General features: G+C 36.9%; 1 long non-coding RNA gene and 1 pseudogene across 1 annotated transcript in view; both read left to right on the forward strand.

Moving 5' to 3' along the window:
- Window positions 1-5,854: 5,854 nt before the first annotated feature.
- LOC115030451 lies at window positions 5,855-5,921 on the forward strand (annotated as a pseudogene).
- Window positions 5,922-6,708: 787 nt separating this feature from the next.
- Window positions 6,709-20,202, forward strand: part of LOC110310105 — a 70,016-nt gene continuing 56,522 nt past the window's right edge. The window contains exon 1 of the long non-coding RNA XR_002379800.2: window positions 6,709-6,773. This is a non-coding gene — a long non-coding RNA (uncharacterized LOC110310105). The remainder of the gene's footprint in view (window positions 6,774-20,202) is intronic.

Consider the following 20,202-nt stretch of genomic DNA (forward strand, 5'->3'; position numbering starts at 1 on the left):
TATGCCCAGGAGTGTCGTAGCTGGTTCCTCAGGTAGTACTATGTCCAAATTTCTGAGAAACCTCCAGACTGATTTTTTGAGTGGTTGCACCAGCATGCAATCCCACCAACAATGGAGGAGTGTTCCTCTTTCAACATTTCCTGGCCAGCATTTGCTGTCACCTGAGTTTTTCATCTTAGCAATTCTGACTGGTGTGAGGTAGAATCCCAGGGTCATTTTGATTTGCATTTCCCTGATAACTAAGGATGTTGAACACTTCTTTAAGTGACTCTTGGCCATTTGATATTCTTCAGTCAAGAATTCTTTGTTTTTGTATCCCAGTTTTAACAGAGTTATTTGTTTCTCTGAAATCTAACTTTTGAAGTTAGTTGCATATATTGGATAGTAGCCCTCTATTGGATGTAGGATTGGTAAAGATCTTTCCCCAATCTGTTGGTTGCTGTTTTGGCCTACTGACAGTGACCTTTGCTTTACAGAAGCTTTGCAGTTGTATGAGGTCCCATTTGTCATCTCTTGTTCTTAGAAAATAAGCAATTGGTGCTCTGTTCAGGAAGGAAGGTTTTCTCTGTGCCCATGTGTTCCATGGTCTTCCCCACTTTCTCTTCTTTTCAATTTAGTATATCTAGTTTTATGTGGAGATTCTTGATCCACTTGGACACCAAAACCACAGAAAGACCCAACAATGAAAGAGAACTTCAGACCAATTTCCCTTATAAATATTGATGCAAAAATACTCAATAAAATTCTTGCAAACAGAATCCAAGAACACATCAAAACGATCATTAGGCTTCATCCCAGGCATGTAGTAATGGTTCAATATATGGAAATGTATCAACTTAATTCACTGCATAAACAAACTCAAAGAAGTAAAACTACATGATCATTTCATTAGATGCTGAAAAAACATTTGACAACATTCAACATCCCTTCATGATAAAAGTCTTGGAAAGACTAAGAATTCAAGGCCCATACCTAAACATAGTAAAAGCAATATACAATAAACCAGTAGCCAACATCAAACTAAACGGAGAGAAACTTGAAAAAAAATTCTACTAAAGTCAGGGACTAGACAGGCTGCCCACTTTCTCCCTACCTACTCAATGTAGTACTTGAAGTCCTAGCCAGAGCAATTAGACAACAAAAGGAGATCAAAGGGATACAAATTGGAAAGGAAGAAGTCAAAATTTTACTATTTGCAGATGATATAATAGTATACTTAGATGACCCTAAAAATTCCACCAGAGAGCTCCAAAACCTGATAAACAACTTCAGCAAAGTGGTCAGATATAAAATTAACTTAAACAAATCATCAACCTTCCTCTACTCAAAGGATAAACAGGCTGAGAAAGAAACTAGGGATATGACACCCTTCACAGTAGTCACAAATAATATAAAAAAAATACTTTGGTGTGACTCTAACCAAGGTACTGAAAGATCTCTATGACAAGAACTTCAAGTCCCTTAAGAAAGAAATCGAAGATCTCAGAAGGTGAAAAAAATCTTCCATGCTATGATTGGGAGGGTAAATATAGTAAAAATAGTCCATCTCGCTGAAAGCAATATACAGATTCACTGCAATCTCCATTAAACTTCTCACTCAACTCTTCATAGAGTTAAAAACAGCAATTTTTAAAATTCCTTTGGCATAACTGAAAACCATGTTGTTAGAGGTGGTGTATTACAGAGCAACAGTAATAAAAACTGCATGGTATTGGTACAAAAACAGGCAGGTAGATCAATGGAATAGAATTGAAGACCCAGAAATGAACCCACACACTTGTGTTTACTTGATCTTTGACAAAGGAGTTAAAACCATCCAGGGGAAAAAAATGACAGCATTTTCAACAAATGATGCTGGATCAGCATGTAGAAGAATGCAAATAGATCCATTCTTATCTCCTTGTACAAAGCTCAAGTCCAAGTGGATCAAGGACCTACATGTAAAACCAGATACAATGAATCTAATAGTAGAGAAAGTGGGGGAAGAGCCTGGAACATAGGGACACAGGGAAAATTTCCTGAACAAAACACCAATGGCTCATGCTCGAAGTTCAACAATCGATAAATGGGATCTCATAACATTGTCTTTTTAGTGGGGAATTGAGTTCATTGATTTTGAGAGTCATTAAGGAAAAGTTATTGTTATTTCCTGTTGTTTTTGTTGTTAGAGGTGGAATTATGTTTGTGTGGCTATGATCCTTTGGATTTATTGAAAGAAGATTATTTTCTTGCTTTTTCTAGGTTGTAGTATCTCTAGTTGTGTTGGAATTTTACTTCTATTATCCTTTGTAGGGCTGGAATTATGGAAAGATATTGTGTAAGTTTGGTTTTATCATGGAATATCTTGGTATCTTTGTCTATGTTAATTGAGAATTTTCTTGGGTATAGTAGCCTGGTCTGGCATTTGTGTTCTCTTAGGGTCTGGGTGTTCTCTATTTGAATTTTGATGAGATTTTATTTTACAAAAAGTAGGGTGTTATTAACTTTTAGATTGCAAGCTACTATAGCCAAATATGAAACTAGGCTTATGAAAAAGTATTAAAACATATAAAAGGTTTAAGATTCTAAAAATGTAACTCTAGTAATATATCTGAAGGTATAGTTATATTTGCATTGCTTTCAAATATATTGCTATAAAATAATATTATTTTAGCATTTATCTCAAAGATAATTATTTTATAAGAACATACAATTTATGATATAAGAAGCTTTAATCTACAAAATACCCAAGAGCGACGATGAGGCATATTTTTCCTCAGATTACTTTTATTAAAATTGTTTTAATTAAAAGCTATTTTGCTGTATAACAAAGTGCTCCTTTAAAGTCTTTGTCAGTGTAATAATGTACATAATAAACTGAGAAGCTCAAGTGACAGAACTTATAATATTAACCATGGGACACTTAGTAGTTACATTCTTTGGTGTTCGGGGTTATCTCATAAATATATTTATGGGGAAATTTGAAATAAATATTTTGCTCTGCTGTAAGAGACCATGGTGAACTTTGTCTCTGATTAATGTGTTACCCTTAAGAAGCTATAACAACTATAATGGTTTCTGGTTAAAGAATATACTTCTGTTGGTTAGGCAGTGGTGGCACATGCCTTTAATCCCAGCACTTGGGAGGCAGAGGCAGGTGGATTTCCTAGTTCGAGGCCAGCCTGGTCTACAGAGTGAATTCTAGGACAGCCAGGACTACACAGAGAAACTCTGTCTCAACCTTCTCTCCCCAAAAGAATATACTTTTGTTATGTTTAAAAATATCCATGTTGCAATTTTAAAACATAAAATTGTATTCTTTAGGTTTTTTGTTTTTTTGTTTTTTTGCCACAGTAGAAATTTCTGAATGATCAGCAGTTTTCTGGTTAACATAGAAAATGACAAGGTGAAATACTGACCTTAAGGGAAATAGATGAATGTACAAGACATGGATATAAATGGTTTTGCAACTCAACAAGATAGCAAAATACAGTACCAGGTCCATGAAAAGAAGTCAAACATCTCAGATTTTTATACAATTGAGTTGCATGAATGATGACAAGAGAAGTATGTAATAGCTTGTTTAAGTCTTTTAATATTCATCATTCCATAAATATGCAAACTACAAAAGCCTTTTATATCATCATTAACTAATTCTGACTCAATTGTGTTTCCCATGTAAGATGGTCTGCATACATTTGATGATGCCTACTAGTCCATCAGTTTATTCATTGATTTCCACAACAGAGAAACATACATCTAACTCTGAAGTTAGAATAGAGTAAATGTCTAACTTTTTCTGGATTCACTGCAACTTAATTATCAGGTTGTGTAGTCTTCAAATTGTATCTTAAATTCCTTGCTTCTGATACCGTTCTAGATACTTACTGTTCTGTGTTGCTTTCTACACTTCCATTTTCAAATTTTGTGGCCTTTGTATGACAGAATTTGTTCTCTATCATTGATTTGCATAAAAGTGAGTAATACATTTCTCTATTATCCATCTTCTCTTTGCTTGGCTTTCTCTAAGGTATTTCTTAGTAATCTGTGAACTCCCAGATTTAATTTAGAGGTTTCTTTGCATTCTGCAGTTATGCAAAGTATCTCTCTTCTCTGATTTTATTATCTAAACATGTTAGATGCTCCAGACAGAGCAGAACCATAGATCCATTTTGGCTCAGTGCATCCTATTTGTATTCCCCTCATTTTTCTGTAGTGTAGAGCTTCTGGAAGCTGATTATCATTGTACAAGAAGAAGCTCCTTTATTCTACTGGGCAAAAAGGGGAGCATTGATAATTTTTTTTATGGAACACAGCCTGACAACAATGCTTCATCCATAACTGCTAACAGGAACAGTTTAGAAAAGGACTTAGTAATACACATGTATAACAGATTGTGTAAGGTCCAGGATTATTCTCATTTTCCATTTATTTATCTTTATTTAGGTTCTCAGAATGGTCTATAATAGGTTTTAATTGTTACATATTACATAATATATCCAGGGACTAAATTTTATGAGTACTTTTCTGCTCATAACTGGCTAAACATTAATTTAAGATTTGAGGAGAAACCATAATAATGGGAGAAAATGGAAAACAATAGCAATACAGGGAAATTGTTAAAGTTTTTGATTATTATTACTCTCAAGTAATATATGCAACTGGTATCTTCAATATGGTGAACTTCTCTGAATGATTAAAATTCCAACATTTTCCAGTGATTTTTCAAACCACACCATAGACTATTGTTGCTGTTATACAGAAGGGAAGAGAAGATAGCAGCATCTCTGAATGAAGTAGGGGTGATAAAGACAGAGCTGGAATTAGAATACTGAGTTCTTCATGACCTTGGAAGGGGCAGTGTGACATGATTTCCATCACTGGAGCTGGGCCAGCCGGGCATGGTCTTCCACAAGTGTTGACAGTTGCTGTAGGCATAAGGCTTACTTATGTTCCTCTTTTAGAGGAATGTCCTCTCTGGTTTAATGACACCATAATAATTAGAAACAGCACAATTCTAGGAAGCAAAAGCATGTCTCTGTGACACTGAAGCCTTTAGGACAGCTCTTAAGACTGTAGGAAAGAACTGTAAAAACAGGAGTTCAAGAATGTATAAATCAGTCTAAGAGCTATCCTTTACAAGATTTCTCAATAATGTAAAATATAAGGATACAATATGAATTATAGGAGGGGCTTCACACACCTAGAAGAACAGAGACAGCTGTACCAATAAGTCAGGTTGTCAGAAAGATATTAAGGAAGGAGACAAAAAAATCTAGGGAGTGGTGATCTCAGGGTAAGGTTCCATCCAGATAAGTCTATTGTTTGTATTTACAAAGGCAGGTAGATTTCTGAATTCATAGTCAGCCTGGGACAAAGCAAGTTTAGGTCCAGGTATGGTGGGAATGGTGACTTCAGGGTGGGATCCTATCCAGCTAAGCTTATTGTTTGTGTCTGTGAAGGCAGGCAGATCTCTGAACTTACAAAGTAAGTTCCAGGATAGTCAAGCTTAGGCAGTGAAGGAGTAAGAAATCAGAAACCTTAATTTCTCACATAAAAAGTGTCTATGTCTACATTTGTAAACCACAAGTACTGTGTCCAGAGAACTGCTTAGGACTTACTATAATTTTTTAAAAAAATGTACTTGCTTTCTTTTTCTAAAAGTTAAGGGCAGAAGTCATAAAATACTGATTCATGGAATAATCAAAAGGGAATCTGGGGTATATGACTGATTTGATATATAAATATAAAACTGGGGTTTAGTCTGCAAAAGGGAGCTACCTAGAGAGAACTGCTTGGAGAGTTAACAGGTATTTTAGGAATTTTCTGATGGGTTTTCTGATTTTGGTTAGAAAAATCAAACAAGCAAGTTAGACAGTGAACACAGCTTTTTTAGATTTTTTTTTTCTAGCAGGTTTTCTGCCTTTGTCTGGAAAACCTGAAAGCTATATCAAGCAGACAGTTGTTTTGAGCAGAGAGCTATTTAGAGAGCCATGTTGAACCAATTACAGAGCTGTCAGTTTGTACCCAATCATTGACTTCAAATCGCTTATTCCACTGCTTCCAAATACTCCTTTCTCAGAACCCCCTGTTCAAGCCAAAGATGGTCCTTAGTACTGAAAGACTCTAAGACTCCCAAAGGGAGACACTCACTCAAGCCTCGGGACAGCCGCGCACCCAAGAAGACACTGAGACCGAACTCAAGATGTAGAGAGTAAGATTTTATAAAGCAACGGCAAGCAAATACATGAACCAGAGCTCTGGGGTCGAAACTCATACACCAAGTGAGGTGCAGAGGAGAATCGACGACCGGCCCAAATTTTTCACAAGCTTTTATAGGAGAAAGGCAGGGTGGGGAAAATACAAATTTGCGTCACTAAGGGGTTCTGCCAAGGGTTATTCCAAGGGACTTTCCAAGGGGCTTTTCGTAACCAAGGGGTCATGTCCTATATTTTGGCAATATACTTGATTTATTGGAACACTCTGAGGTTGTTCTTATCTCAAAAATGTTCTTGAGGCTGTTCCAGGAAACCCTTATCTCAAAAATGTTCCTGGAACAGTCCTCAGTTGGGAGGGGATCGAACTCTGAGTTGAAGAGTTCAGGAATGTACTCTGGGGTGAAGAGTTCAGGAGTGTTCCGGGAACAATCCCCAGATGGGAGGGGTAAGAGGACTTTGAGTTGAAGAGTTCATGGAGAGTTCAGTTTTTCCTCTTTCAGTACTACTTAACTCCTAAACCTTCCAGTATTTGTTCCCACGTAAAAATTAGACAGTCAAAGGTGAAGAAACAAGCATGTAAGTAAAAACACTTATTTTCTTCTTCAGCAATTAAGATTTTTAGTGTCTGGTTGAACTATGTTCTGACCTGGGAAACATAGGGCCATATGCACTGGCTACCAAAACAGGCCACAGAGTATTCTTTGCTCCAAGCTATCTCAAAATTTTGTGTATAAAATCTGAGTAGAAGCAAACTTCATTGGAGTTACTTTTAAAACTGAGGATATCACTATTTGACGTTTTAGATGTATATTTTTATTGACAAATAATCTGGATCACTAATCTCTACTAAGTTATCAGTGAAGGATCTTTGTTCCTCTTTTGTGTGTATGTGTGTGTGTGTGTGTGTGTGTGTGTTTTGAGACAGGGTTTCTCTGTGTAGCCCTGCTATCCTGGAACTCACTTTGTAGACCAGGCTGGCCTTGAACTCAGAAATCGGCCTGCCTCTGCCTCCCAAGTGCTGGGATTAAAGGTGTGTGCCACCACCGCCTGGCTTTTGTTCCTCATTTTATGGGTTTCTCATGCATAAAAGAATTAAATAAATTGACAGTGATTGAGTTCTTGTTAGTGAAACTTTGATGATTATTTAAAACCTTAAGGCAACTAGCTGAAATAAATATAAAAGAACCTATACTTTTGCTTTGAATTTGTCTGCTTTAAAATTATGTATGTATGTATGTATGTATGTATGTATGTATGTATGTATGTATGTATGTATTTTTACTATGGCAGAAAACCTGAAAGCTATATCAAGCAGAGTGCTGTTTTGAGCATAGAGCTATCTAGAGAGCCATATCAAACCAATTCTCTGTGCATCTTACAATTCTCTGGATGTATTTTAATGTATTTCAGGTTCATTGCATTTTAGGCTATGCCTAAAACTTGTAGGTTTGTGTTGTAGTTGTTACTGTTTGTTTGGTTGGTTTAGGTTTATTTGTTCTTCAAATTTTATGCGTACAGGTATTTTGCCAGCAAATAAAGTCTGAATATCATGTGTAGTACTGGGATTTTGAAGGACAGATGAAAGTATCAACTTCCCTTGAAGCTAAGGTTGCCAGCAGTTGTGGGCTAAGATGTGGGTGCTTGGAACTAAACCCTTTGCCTTTTCATGAGTAGCATGTTCTTTTTACTCCTATGCTGAGAAAATTTTGCCAATGCAAGAGAACAACTATGATGTACTTACATATTTATGTTTAGGTAAGTTTCATGTAAGCCCTGGTAATTGAAAGATATGTGGTTAATATTTTCTTTCCCTTTGAATATTCTGTGATAGTACATTTCTACATTTACAAGTTATGGAGAAAATATGTATAAGGTTGCAATTCTAGATATCTGTTTCTAATTTGAGATCTATAAAACGTGACCTTGACTTTTGCTGACTGAGTGCTCATTGTGGTATGTGGTTTAAAAAGGAAAAGGTTTTATTTGCTTCTTTTTTTTTAATTTAAAAATTTCTTTCATTTTATTTTTAAATTTTTATTCAATTTTTTAATTCCAATTGCTGTCTCCCTCTGGCACGCCCTTCACAGAAGCCCTCCTCCCTCCTTCTCCTCTGAGAGGTTGGGAACATCCTGGGCATTCCCAAACCCTGGTGCATCAAGTCTCTGCATGGTTAGGATTAGACAATATATATCTTTTCCCATTGATACCAGACAAGACAGCTCTACTGGGGAGTGGAATCCACAGACAGGCAACAGCTTTAGTGTCAGCCCCTGCTCCAGTTTTTGGGTGACTCACAATCAGACTGAGCTGTACATCTGCTACATATGAGCTGGGGTTCTTGGACTAGCCACTGTATGTTCTTTGGTTGGTGGCTCAGTCTCTGAGAGCTCCCAAGGGTTCAGGGTAGTTGACTCTGTTGGTGTTTCTGTTGTTTCAATTGTTGCTTACATCCAGTCTTAATTCATGGTGATCTGATGAGATGCAAGGGATTATTTCAATTTTTTGTTTCTGTCAAGGATTGTTTTGTGCCCAATTATATGGTCAGTTTGGAGAAGATTTCATGAGGTGCTGAGAAGAAAGTATATTCTTTCATTTTGGGATGAAACCTTTTGTAGATATCTGTTAGAAACATTTGATTCATAACATCTGTTAGTTTCTTTGTTTCTAGTTTAACTTGTTTTCAAGACAAGTCCATTGCTGAGAGTGGGTAATGAAGTCTCCCGCTGTTATTATGTTAAGTTCAATGTATGACCTGAGCTCTAGTAATGTTTCTTTTATGAATGTAGCTGCCTTTGTATTTGGGACATAGATGTCCAAAATTGATGGGTCGTCTTCATGGATTTCTTTTTCTCTATGATGAGTATGAGTGTTTTTTCCCCATCTCTTTTGATTACTTTTGATTGAGTATATATTTTCAGTGATATTAGAATGGCCATTCCTGCTTGTTTCTTGGGACTGTTTGCTGGAAAACCTTTTACTAGCCCTTTACTATGAGGTTTCCTTTGTTTCTGAGGTGTGTTTCTTGTATATAGCAGAATGATAGCTCCTGTTTACATATCCAATCTGTTAGCCAGTCTTTTCATTTGCAAATTGAGTCCATTGATGTTGAGATATATTCATAACCAATGATTGTTATTTTCTGTTATTTTGTTGCTGTTGGTGGTATTGTGTGTGTTTGATCCTCTTGCTTTTGCTGTGAGATGATTAATTTCTTGTGTATTCCTTGGTGTATTTTACCCTCCTTGTGTTGAAGTTCTCCTTCTAGTATTCTCTGTAGGGCTAGATTAGTAGAAATATATTGCTTAAATATGGCATTGTCATAGAATATCTTGGTTTCTCCATCTATGGTGATTGAAAATTTTGCTGGGTATAGTAACCTTGGCTGTTATCTTTGGTCTCATAGGGTCTGATAGAGATCTGTCTAGGATCTTCTGTCTCTGTTGCAAGGTCAGGTGTAATTCTGATAAGTCTGGCCTTATATGTTTGAATTCTTTTTGTGTTCTGTATGCTTTTATGCTTAAAGCCATCAATTTCTTTAGCTCACAGAGGTTTTCTTCTATGATTTTGTTGAAGATATTTTCTGTCCCTTTGAATTGGAAATCTTCACCTTCTTCTTTTCCTATTAGTCTTAGCTTCGGTCTTTGATGGTTCCCCAAACTTCCTGAATGTTTTGTGTTAGAAACTTTTTAGATTTGGCATTTTCTTTGACCAGAATATTATTTTCTTCTATTGAATCTTCTATGCCTTAGATTCTCTCCTCTATCTTTTGTATTCTGTTGGTGATGCTTGTGTCTTTCATAGGTTTTCCATCTCCAAGGTTGTTTCCATTTGTGTGATGTGGTTTTTTCTTTATTTTCTCTTTCTCTTTTTTTTCTGTCTTTCTTTATTTTTTCCTTTTTTGTTTCTGTTTCCAATTTTAGGTATTGAATACTTTTATTCATTTCTTTTACCTGTTTGATTGTATTTGCCTGTATTTCTTTAAAGGATTTATTTCTTTCCTCTTCAAAATGCCTGCATCATTTTCGTAAGATGAGATTTAAAGTCATAGTTTTTCTCCTCATGTGTGTTATGATATTCAGGGTATTATGTAGTAGGAGAACTGCATTCTGATGGTGCCACACTACGTTGGCTTCTGTTGATTGTGTTCTTCCACTTGCCTTTAGTCATCTAGTTTTCTCTGGTGTTGGCTGGCCTGATAACCCATGGGCATAGCAATCCTCTGGGGCTGGTTGACCCATGTAGCAGCAGGCCTCCCAAAAAGCCAACAGAGCTGTGGAGTAGGGTGTGGAGTGCAGGCAGTTGCTCCATTGCAGTTAGAGGTGTGAACCAGAAATGGAGTTCATTTTCCTGGGTGGGATCAGGCCTCCTGGGAAACAGGCACAGCTTTATGCTGGGGAGTTGGTGTGCAGGTAGAGGTGTGGACCAGAAGGAAGATGGAGCTCCAAAAGTTAGTTGTTTCTTTAGATGGAAGAAATTTTCTTATTCAAATAAAACTTTCTCATACAAGTTAAACTTTGATTTGACAATTTCATAGCTTCTATGCAGAAAACAACAGTGTGCATGACAGCCAAGTATGAGATTTTATTTTGGTAAAAAGTGTCACATTTTAGAAATACTACAGCCAAATTAATAAAAAAGGCAAAACAAACCAAAGAGAGTTAAACTTTATTGTGTTTATCTATGAATGTAAACAATTTGCATTTTTATTTTTTATTTTTAATTATTAACTAGCTACTTAATTTCCATCCCAAAAGTTAACTCTATTTGCAGTCCCTCTTTACAAAATTTCTTTACTGAATTTCTCCCCATCCCTCCTTCATCTCTAAAGGGGCAGGCCACTCCTCCAGCATCTCCCCAATCTGGAGCATCAAGTCTCTGCAGTATTAGGCACATCCTCTCTCATTGAGGCCAAATGTGGCAACCTTCTGCTACACATGTTTTGGGGGTCTCTGTGTAGCCCATGTATACTCTCTGGTTGGTGGTTTGGTCTCTGGTAGCTCCCAGGGGTCCAGGTTAGTTCATACTGTTGGTCTTCCTGTGAAGTTGCCATATCCTTGAGGGCCTTCAATTCTTCCCCTAACTCTTCCACAGGGGTCTCTTACTTCTGTTCAATGTTTGTCTGTGGGTATCTGTATCTGTCTCAGTTAGCTTCTGGGTTGAACCTTTCAGAGGGCTGCTATGCTGGGCTCCTGTCATGAATGTCATGTTTAAATGAATATATTTTTTGTCTTTGTTTGGCTTATTTCACTTACTATAATGCCATCTAAATTCATTCATATCACAAATCACAAGATTTCCTTCTCTTGTGTAAATAGCCTTTGGTGTCCTTATATATTCCTCTGCTGAGTTGTTTGAAGTTGTTGCTATTTTTTGGCTGTTGTGAAATGTTCTGGCAGAGAATAAGGAATAGATATTTGTTCAAAGAATGCCAATTTTGTAATTCATATGAACAGGAGCTAAGGTTCAGCATATATTCTCTTGGAATTGTGATGGATAAACATTCACTTTCCATGTAAATCCTATCTTATTTATTTATATATTTATTTATTTATCCAACGGTGGGATCCTAGTCACTGATAACAAAGAGTAAATTATGAATGAAAATGCAGTCAGAGGACATTTTATTTAAAGATGTAGACATCTTTATCTATTTCCTTGAAAAAGCAGTACAGTGGCTATAGAGAAGGACTGATATATATATATATATATATATATATATATATATATATATATATATATATTGAGCAGTATTGTTTACATTTTTGATTACCCACCAAGTAAAATATACTTGTTATAAAATAAGCCTACCAATCTTGTTCACATCTTCAATTAGCGACTTCTTGTGCCTAATTCTGTTCTATCCTTTATAGTACCATTCCTTTTTTCCCTACCATTCCATGACTTTATAAAAATATAATAGAAGTATTAAACAAGTCAATATTGTGAGCCAATGATATATTACAACCATACACTGTACACACATATACTTTTAGTAAATTAAAAAAGTAATTAAGAATCAATCTTTTGTGGTTAGCATACATTTTGAAAAGCTTGCTGAGATATAATTTACATTCTCTCAACTCTATCCATTAGGAATGCAAATTCAATAGTTCAAGGATGTATTTTAGAAAATATATTGATTATTAGTGTTCTAATATAACAAAGTACAAAATTTCACCATCCTACACCAAAATTCCAAATCATTTTGTACTTCCTATCTCAATCTTACTTTGATGTTAAGCTTAGATAATGACTACTTAAGTTTCTGTCTCTCTGTCCATTTTTTTCCTTCTATACATGGCATATGAATGTAATTCTATAATTTATAGTATATTATGAGTGCCTTCACTTTGTATATTTTTAGATTTAGCTATGCTCAAGGCTCTGCTCATAAAATGTAGCCACCAACATTTAGAGAGATTCTCTCTACATCTGTAAGCAATCTAGAGAGCACCTCTTACCATCAAAGACATACTTGTAAGCCAACCAGACAATAATAATCTACTTTTCACATAGTATTTATTTATTTGTTTTTTGTTGTTGTTCTGTTCATTTTTCTGCCTTTGGAGAAATGGCCATTTAGATATGTAGTTGATATTTTTCCCAGTGACTCATTTATCTTTCAATGTTGAGCCTTGTGAATTAATTCTAACATTCTGGAGTTCATTTTCTGGATAAAGTCAGTTTCAGCAAAGACTTTTAAAGTATGTTAGTGGATAAGTAAATGTAATTATGTTTGTTGTATGAAATGTGGTATTTTAATATTTTAAATCAAATTACTTAAAATATGTATCACCTCAAATATACAGCCTTTATGTTGCTATGAGAACACTTAAACCGTATTCCATTAGCAACTTTCAAGTGTACTATTAACTAACTCTAGTCATCAAGAAATGCAAAATAATCTCTTGAACTCATTTTTTTCTTTTTAACTAAAACTTGATGCTCTCTATATAGCATATCTTGTATCTCTCTACACAGCATCCTCTATACCATTCATTCACTAATTCTCTAAATTTAATTCTTTCACATTCTACATACTAAAGTAAACATGGACAATATATTTGACTTAATATTTGCCATTCAAATTCATCAATATCATCACATATAAAAATGTATTATCTTTATTTTAAGGTTGAACATTCTGTTCATACATAGCATTGTCTTCATCTATTTATCTACTGATGAATATAAGTTGATTGTATACCTTGGATAATATGATTAATACAGAGGGAGACAGAGAGAGAGAGAAAACTAATATCCCATCAATGTAGACTAAGATTTTTTAAAAGTTACTTTTAATATTGGTACTCAAATATGTCAAGCCCCCTTCTAACCCAGTGTTTAAGGATAGGGAAGAAAAGATAGGACAAGGGGATGTTGATATGTTTAGAAATAGTTCCTTGGGGAGATTCCAATCTCTGTTAGGATACCAAAGTTTAGTTCAGTAGTCTCAGGATAGTAAACTCAAATCAGCAGTGGTGGCATGATCTGTCAGAAACCACCAAGCCTCCACCAAATTGGCACAAGTCATCAGGAGTAACCAGGACCATCTGGGACACTAGGAGGTTTCTTCCATGCCTTTCTCAATGAAGTGAAGATCAATGAAGATGAAGATGCTAGACCAATGAATTGTTGCAAAGATAACTACACAAGTAGACCATCATTGTCCATTGAGTCCTATTCATACTTTCCTCAAACATCAAGTGTCCTCCCATGGGTCTTCTGTAAACAGAACACCATGTGAGTTTGTCTTAGCAAAACACCACTTATGTCTATATCACCTGACATATCCTGAAACTTCTACTTCACATCAACTTGTATATTTTATGCCCTGTCTTTATTAGAGATTCTATTGCCTTGAAGAGACACCATGACCAAGGCAACTTTTATAAAGGAAATTTTATTTAGTTGGGGCTAGCTTATAGGTTCAGAGGTTAATCCATTAACAGTTATCATGTCAGGGAACATGGTGATATGCAGACAGACTTAGTGCTGAAGAAGTGGAAGGAGAGAGAGGAAGAGAAGAGAAGAGAAGAGAAGAGAAGAGAAGAGAAGAGAAGAGAAGAGAAGAGAAGAGAAGAGAAGAGAAGAGAGAGCCCTTCTGGCACTGATTTGGGCTTTTGAAATCACAAAGCCCACTCTAAGTGAAGTACTTCTTAGAATAAGGCTACACCTACTTCAACAAGCCCATACCTCCTAATAATGCCATTTCCTATTGGCCTATGGAGGCCATTTTTCAAGCAAACCACCATATACCCTTTGATTGATTATTGAAATACAAATAATTATATTTTGAATTTTTTGAGGAGCCTCCTCATTGTAATTCATGATTCATATACTAACAAAGTTTACATTTTGATGATCTAATTTTCCCCTTTTCAAAAATTATTTTGGTGTCATGTCTAAGAAATTATTGTAAAGTCCATTACAATAAAGATCTATCATTTACTATAAGTTTTATTGTTTTAACTTTCATTATGACATTATTAAAATTTTGGTTTAGTTTTTGAAGTAAACATCTTTTAAATAGAGTTTACTAATTAAGTCTAAGAGAATATGTTCCTGACACCATTATAGTACCTACAGCAATTGCATAAATAAATGAAGCAAAAAGAGAATGCATGAACTCATATTTGATAAGTAGTGTGGTGAGCTTCTTACAATATAAGACCATAACTGAGTGGGATCCAAAGTGGCTTCAAGGTGATTAGAATAGTTCGATTTCCTACCCAAGAAAAATAACAGAGAACAACCAATGCTTCCTGAACATCAGGATTGAATTCCCTCAGAAAATTTCCAAATATTAAAATACTTGTGGGCAGTTGACTCTTGTCTGTTAGAAATAAATACAAGTTTCACTGCTGACTAATTTCTATTTGTAATCTTCTGCTACCTGATCCACAGCAGCCTTTGTGCTTGCTTTCACCTTCTGACCTTTCATCATGTTTATTCAAATTGGATATTTTCTGACCTCAATTTTAACAGCAGTTTTAATAAAAAAAATCTTCAAAATAAAGAAGTTGAAATTTTCACTTTTAAACACATCAATTCTTCAGTTTTGTTTGTTGACAAGTTGACAAGTGACCTATGCTCTTGTTCTGAACAAAAATCAAATTAATCTGTAAATTCATCTAACATTTTCATGCTCTAATATAAACACAAATTCTGCAATGGCAAACGGCAAACCACTCATCTATACAAATAATAGAGAGAATAAATATTAACTGTCCATCAAACATGGAAATCTTTGGATTAGTTCTAGGGTATCACAACCTAGTCAGAATATCTTGAACTGTAACCTAATTAAAAGAAAAAGCCTAATGAGTACAATCTAAGGCAACTTTCATTTGTTATTCTTTCCCAGTTAGTGTCATAGGCTGCATTTACTGTCATGTAGAAATCATACTCTGACTTATATCTATATTTAAGACTTCTCAACCATAAAACACACAGTAAACTACCTCAGAGGCATCTATTTTTAAACAGTTGACATTAATGATGTATACATAGCAAGGAAAGGGCTTTAGTTTGCCCATCTCAGTATTCTGTATTTCTGGGTAAAAATGCATTAAAATTCCTTTTAAAATAAAATTGCACCTTTAGAGTTTGACATATTCTTAGACATAATTCCTCATGTGAGAAGCTGATGTATACCAGGAGGCATCATGCTGTTATGTAACAATATATCTTATGTCTATATGAATGTGGCACCTGTCAATAATAAATTTGATGGCCTATGACTTAGGCAGGAAGCAGGAGGTGAGATATCTGGGAGGCAGAAAGAATTCTGGGATAGAGCCAAGTGGGAGAGATTTACCAAGGAAGATTTAACAAGAGTTACCTGAGCACAGGCAACCAGCCATGTCAGAATGTAGGTTAAAATAAATGGGTTATTTTAAGTTAGTTATTTGCTGTAGTCAAAGTCTAGCTATGTGGCCAAGGTATGTATAAATATATCTTGAAACTGAGTATTATTTCTGGGAGCATGGGGCAGGGATGAAGAACCCAACTTAACTTCTACAAATGTCATCCAACTTAGGGCAGTTAGAACCCAGGCTTTTGACCTGAATTGCACATGTGAAAGGAAATGGTGGGGGAATAGGCTACTGGAGAAGAAGTCTAGTGTATTTAAGAAACAGTGAAAACAGATCAAAACCTGGGGGCACAATAGCTGTGACTTCTCCCAAGTGCAGCACAGTTAAAAGCAAACTAGAGAGAGTTGAACCTGAAGCCACTGCCTGTAATGGTTTGTATATGCTCAGCACAGAAAATGGCATCATTAGAAGGTAGAAAGTACCCAAGGAGCTGAAGGGGTTTGCAACCCTATAGGACGAATAACAATATGAACTAACCAGTACCCCAGAGCTCATGTCTCTAGCTGCATATGTAGCAGAATATGGCCTAGTCAGCTATCATTGGGAAGAGAGAACATGCAAACTTAGTATGCCTCCCTATAGAGGAATGCCAGGGTCAGGAAGCAGGAGTAGGTGGGTTGGGGAGCAGGGTGGGGGGGGAGGGTCTAGGGGACTTTCAGGATAGCACTTGAAATGTAAATGAAGAAAATATCTAATAAAAATTGTAATAACATAAAAAAATTTTGTTTCTTTTACAAAAAAGAGGAGGAGAAGGAGAAGGAGAAGGAGGAGGAGGAGGAGGAGGAGGAGGAGGAGGTGTGGACCCATTGGAATAGGTTTGTCACTGTGGGTGTGGGCATTAAGACCCTCATCCTAACTTTCTGGAGGTCAGTATTCTTCTAGCCGCCTTCAGATGAAGATGTAGAACTCTCAGCTCCTCCTGCACCATGGTTGCCTGGCTCCTCTATGTTACCGCCTTGATGATAATTGACTGAAACTCTGAACCTGTAAGCCAGTCCCAATTAAATGTTGTCCTTATAAATCAACCAGAAGATTCCACCTCACAGCAGTCAGAATGGCTGAGATCAAAAATTCGGGTGACAGAAGATGCTGGCAAGAATGTGGAGAAAGAGAAACACTGCTCCATTGCTGGTGGGATTGCAAGCTGGTACAACCACTCTGGAAATCAGTTTGGCGGTTCCTCAGAAAACTGGACATAGTTCTACTGGAAGATCCAGCAATGCCACTTCTGGGCACATACTCAGAAGATGCTCCAACTTGTAACAAGGACACATGCTCTACTATGTTCATAGCAGCCTTATTTATAATAGCCAGAAGCTGGATAGTACTTAGAAGCCTCTCAACAGAGGAATGGATACAGAAAATGTGGTACATTTATATTATGGAGTATTATGCAGCTATTAAAAACAATGAATTTATGAAATTCTTAGGCAAATGGATGCATCTGGAGGATATCATCTTGAATGAGGTAACCCAATACTTTGATCCTTCTTAGGAGGGGAAACAAAATACCCATGGAAGGAGTTACTGAGACAAAGTTCAGAGCCGAGACTAAAGGGATGACCATCCAGAGACTGCCCCACCTTGGGATCCATCCTACAAAGTACCACCAAACTCAGACACTATTTTGGATGCTGACAGGTGCCCAATAAAGCTGTCTCCTGAGAGACTCTGCCAGTGCCTGACACATACAGAAGTGGTTGCTCACAGTTATCCATTGGATAGAGCACAGGGTTCCCAATGAAGGAGCTAGAAAAAGTATCCAAGGGGCTCAAGGGGTTTGCAGTCCCCTAGGCGAAACAACAATATGAACTAACCAGTAACCCCAGATCTACCTGGGATTAAATCACCCAGGGAAACACATGGTAGGACTTGTGGCTCTAGGTGCTTAAGTAGCAGAGTATGGCCTAGTTGGTTATTAATGGCAGGAGAGGCCCTTGATCCTGTGAAGGTTCTATGTCCCAGTATAGGGGAATGACAGGTTCAAGAAGTAGGAGTGGTTGGGTTGGGGAGTAACTGGGGCGGGAATGGGATAGGGGATTTTGGAGGGGAAATTAGGAAAGGGGCTAACATTTGAAATGTAAATAAAATATATAATTAAAAAGTGCCTCTCTCCAGAAATTCAGCTATACATCATCATTAAATCTTTCATTACAAATGTCCTTTAGATTCTAAAGGTGATCCAGTCCCTGGGAGCTCTGGGTGGGGGTGTGTGTCTGGCCTGTTGACACTGTTGCTCACTCCATGGGGCTGCAAACCCCCTCAGCTCCTTCAGTTCCTTCTCCAACTCCTCCTTAAGGGACCCCAGAGCTCATCCAAATGGCTGGTGGCAAGCTTTCTCCTCTGTATTTGTCAGGCTCTGGCGGAACCTCTCAGGAGACAGACATATTAGCAAGTACTTCCCGCCATCCCAAATAATGTCCAGGTTTAGTGGCTAAATATGAGATGGATCCCCATGTAGGAAAGTCTCTGGATGGCCTTTCCTTCAGTCTTTGCTCCACACTTTGTCTCCATATTTTCCTCCTGTGAGTATTTTGTTCACTCTTCTAAATAGTACTGAAGCATCCACATTTTGATCTTCCTTCTTAGGCTTCACATGGTCTGTGAATTGTATCTTGGGTATTCCGAACCTTTGGGTTAATATCCATCCACTCATCAGTGAGTACATATCATGTTTCTTCCCTTGTGACTGAGTCACCTCACTCAGGATGATATTCTCGAGTTCCATCCATTTGCCTATAAATTTCATAAGTCATTGTTTTTAATGGCTGAGTAATACTTAATTGTGTAAATGTACCACATTTTCTGTATCCATTCGTCTGTTAAGAGATATCTGGGTTGTTTCTAGCTTCTGGCTATTATAAATACGGCTTCTATGAACATAGTGGAGTATGTGTCCTTATTACATGTTGGAGCATCTTCTGGGTATAACTGTGTGTCCTCAGGTAGTACTACATCTAATTTTCTAAGGAACAGCCAGACTGATTTCCAGAATGGTTGTACCAGCTTGCAATCCCACCAGCAATGGAGGAGTGTTCCTCTTTCTCCACATCCTTGCCACATCTGCTGTCACCCAAGTTTTCAATCATAGCCATTCTGACAGTGTGAGGTAGAATCTCAGGGTCATGTTGATTTGCATTTCCCTGTTGACTAAGGATATCGAACATTTCTTTAGGTGTTTCTGAGCCCTTTGAGTTTCCTCAGTTGAGAATTCTCTGTTTATCTCTGTTTCCCTTTTTTTAGAAAGAGAAATTCTCAATTTTATCTAGAATAACAAAAACCCCAGTATAGTGAAAACTGTTCTCAACAATAAAATAACTTCTTCGGGAAATTTGGTTTTCAGAAGTCTAACTTCTTGAGTTATTTGTATATATTGGATATTAGCCCTTGCCTTAGTCAGGGTTTCTATTCCTGCACAAACTTCATGACCAAGAAGCAAATTGGGGAGGAAAGGGTTTATTTGGGCTTACACTTCCATACTGCTGTTCATCACCAAAGGAAGTCAGGACTGGAACTCAAGCAGGTCAGAAAGCAGGAGCTGATGCAGAGGCCATGGAGGGATGTTCTTTACTGGCTTGCTTCCCTTGGCTTGCTCAGCCTGCTCTCTTATAGAACCAAGACTATCAGCCCAGAGATGGTCCCACCCACAAGGGGCCTTTCCCCCTTGATCACTAATTGAGAAAATGCCTTACAGTTGGATATCATGGAGGCATTTCCTCAACTGAAGCTCCCTTCTCTGTGATAACTCTAGCTGTGTCAAGTTGACACACAAAACCAGCCAGTACAGCCCTCCATAGGATGTTGGATTAGTAAAGATCTTTTCCCAATCTGTTGGTTGCAATTTTGTCCTATTGAGAGTGCCTTACAGAAGCTTTGCAATTTTATGAGGTCCCATTTGTCAACTCTTATTCTTAGAGCATTAGCCATTGGAGTTCTGTTCAGGAACTTTTTCCTTGTGCTCATGTTTTCAAGGTTTTTCTCATTTTCTCTTCTATTAGATTCAGTGTATCTGCTTTTATATGGAGGTCGTTGATCAACTTGGACTTGAGCTTTGTACAGGGAGATCTGAATGGATCAATTTGCATGCTTCTACATATTGACCACCAGTTGAACCAGTACCATTTGTG

The sequence above is a fragment of the Mus caroli genome, chromosome 2, assembly GCF_900094665.2.
Source record: "Mus caroli chromosome 2, CAROLI_EIJ_v1.1, whole genome shotgun sequence".
Classification (NCBI taxonomy): domain Eukaryota; kingdom Metazoa; phylum Chordata; class Mammalia; order Rodentia; family Muridae; genus Mus; species Mus caroli.